This window comes from Sinocyclocheilus grahami, unplaced genomic scaffold, assembly GCF_001515645.1.
Source record: "Sinocyclocheilus grahami isolate Dianchi unplaced genomic scaffold, SAMN03320097.WGS_v1.1 scaffold619.1, whole genome shotgun sequence".
In the NCBI taxonomy this organism is placed as follows: Eukaryota; Metazoa; Chordata; class Actinopteri; order Cypriniformes; family Cyprinidae; genus Sinocyclocheilus; species Sinocyclocheilus grahami.
Window position 1 is genome coordinate 874,955 of NW_015505798.1, and position 2,781 is coordinate 877,735.

The following is a 2,781-nucleotide window of genomic DNA, read 5'->3' on the forward strand; positions in this document are numbered from 1 at the left end:
CCTTAGATAATAGCTTGAGTCCTAACTCCCATCAGCTTTTTCGGACTGCAGTACAACAGCCTCAACCCACATAGCAATTTTTCTCTGGCCCAGCTCCGGCCCACACAACCAGCTTTTGCTTGGCCCACATACCGCAATGTATTACAGTACTAGTGTGGACCAGGTCTGGATTCCAGACAAGGGCCTAAAAAAAAATTATATTTACGCAATTAACACAAAATTCTTAAATAAGGTACTTTCTCTATTTTTGCAATATCCGAATGTTCATATTCCTGAATAATATCTGCATGCACCCAAGTCTGAAGAGTACACATAATATCTAGTAGACAGCAATCCTTGTGAGTGAGAAGTCTGGTGTGGGAAATAATAATATACAAAAAAATCTTAAGATATCAGTATTCACATTTTTAGGTTTTACAGATACATGATTTACAGTTGAAATATATTGTGAAAAATGCATAGTTACTTAATACGATTTCTCAGATCACCTGTGTTTCCTGTATCTCTGTCAGCAGCTCCCATGACACATTTTCTTGTAACTTCCCATTTTAGGGTTTTCTGATGCTCCTGAAATCACAGTACAATTGATCAATATTTGTTTGCAATGATAGTTCAAAACGTGTTTGAAATAGTTTCAGCCCATTAGTTCATGCAACTGACGTCCCCGATTGACCCCACAGTGCAGACTTTTAGGTTAAATTAATTAGCTTATTACTTCCATTTATCTATTGACAAAGTACCAGCAAAACATTTACAAACTATCAAAATGGCTGATCTACACATAAAATGTGATTAAAAGCTCAAACTTTCATTAATAAGAGCTCAAATCTATAGTTAGCTTACCTCTAATAGTTAGCCTCTATAGCTAGTTAACGGTTGTGATGCTAATGGTCTTTTTGAAGACACTAATCCATTCCTGTAAAGATTCAACAGAAACGTGTCAATTGCATGTATGAAAGTGTCAGGAATGGTTGTATGTATTATTTGTGTGATATTAGCGACTAAACTTACCTTACAAGCAGTGAAAAAAGCAGAGATATGGACTCTCGCTACTTGTCAGCTGAGTGAGTTGACGGCCCGTTTCCATGGTAACGCCTTCCGCTCCAGTTTAAATGCGATTTGAATGCTCAACGTGCGCGCCCGTTAAAACACATCAAAGTTACACATTTACATAAATAGTACATACAAGTCAAATAAAATGTCCTGAAACTTCATCATGTATTGTTTAAGTGGATAGTAGGCCTACATCAAACTGTAAATTGAATGAGAATATGAAAGCAGTAAATGCAAAACATTGTTTGAAGTCAGTTTATATATATAAATATACATACCAACAGAATATACTATTCTATAATATAAGCTATAATATCATATATCATATAATATCATATGAGGCATGAATATAATTTCACATATGTAAACACATAATTAAACACGCAACATGAGCTTTATGTTATGCATTTTAAAAATATATTTCAATATATTTAACAGTGTTTCACATATATGTGAATATATTACCTTTCTGTATGGGAAAACATTGGGATTTTACTCAAAAATATTTGAAATGGATTTTAAATTTGGGTCAAGATCGGCCATACTTATGTGGCCCACATATCTATATTTGACATCTGGGCCAAATACTACATTTGACATCTGGCCCATGTCTTGTGTGCCGTCTTAAACCCAGTACCATCTCTGCCAAACCCGGGCCATGTTTGGCCCACATGCTGCATGCCAGTGCCGGATGAATGCCAGCTGTGCCAGATGCATGCCAAATCTGGGCCAAATTTGTTTGCTGACTGGGAAGTGTCTGTGATTGAGCCCCTGGCTTCCTTAATTCCAGAAACCATTAGAAAAGTGTGGGAGAGAGATGTGGCCATCCCAAGAGTAACTGGGTACTTTTCAATTCTTATTTGTGCATCCTCATTTCCTTTCCTCGCTTCTTTTTCTAGCATCTTGGCTCCACCCCTTCAGGATGCAAGGAAAAGACATGAGGATGGAGATATTGAATCAAGTGGAATATATCCTCGCTCCATTTAGCGTCACTTCGAAGCATCATCAGCTGTGCAATAGGGATCTGCCCTTATGTTGTTAAAGTTTGTTATTTAAAGGGGTGGTTCAAGTTTTTTTTTCTAGGCTTGATTGTGTTTATGGGGTGCAATCTAACGTATTAATGCTTCGTTTAAAAAAGAAAATCATTATTTTTCACATAATTTACCTTTATTCCACACCGCTCTGTCCCTTCTCTGAGAAACCCGCTGATCATTTCCGCCTTTTATGAAGCCCCGCCCTCAGAAATAGGCTATGGGCTCTGATTGGTTAGCTAGCCCAGTGTTTTGTGATTGGCTAAACCGCCTCTAGCGCACGTCTAATCGTCCCGCCCCTCACCTCAGCGACATGTGCTCCGATTGTATTGTAAACAACGGGGTCGTTAATATCACTTATCAGTTTGAACCCGATTGAGAAGCAGAGGATATTATTGAAGAGGATCCTGCAGAATCTGTGGAAGCACGTCTTTTAATGGTAGGCCTAAGTTTTTTGTTTGTTGTCTTATACTTGAATTTTAAAAGATGATATCTCCGTTTGCATTGAACTTTCAGCTTTGTAAATTTGAAAAAATATGCCCTGTTTGAAATATATAACATGTATGGTTTATTTAAACTGCAGAGGTAAAATATAAATTCAAATTATTACAACAGATTTGAAGGGGGAGGAGAGTTTATAGGTGCGTCAGGTTTTTCGATGAAAAACACTTCCGCAAACTATACACCTGTGTATCCT

At 37.4% G+C, this 2,781-nt stretch overlaps 1 long non-coding RNA gene across 1 annotated transcript; it reads right to left on the reverse strand.

The window, feature by feature from the left end:
* Positions 1-483: 483 nt before the first annotated feature.
* On the reverse strand, positions 484-1,183 carry LOC107557773 (uncharacterized). Its single transcript, XR_001605428.1, has 3 exons — positions 1,012-1,183; positions 844-916; positions 484-567 (listed from the first exon to the last, which is right to left on the reverse strand). It is a non-coding gene; the product is annotated as an uncharacterized lncRNA (long non-coding RNA).
* Between the last annotated feature and the right edge of the window lie 1,598 nt (positions 1,184-2,781).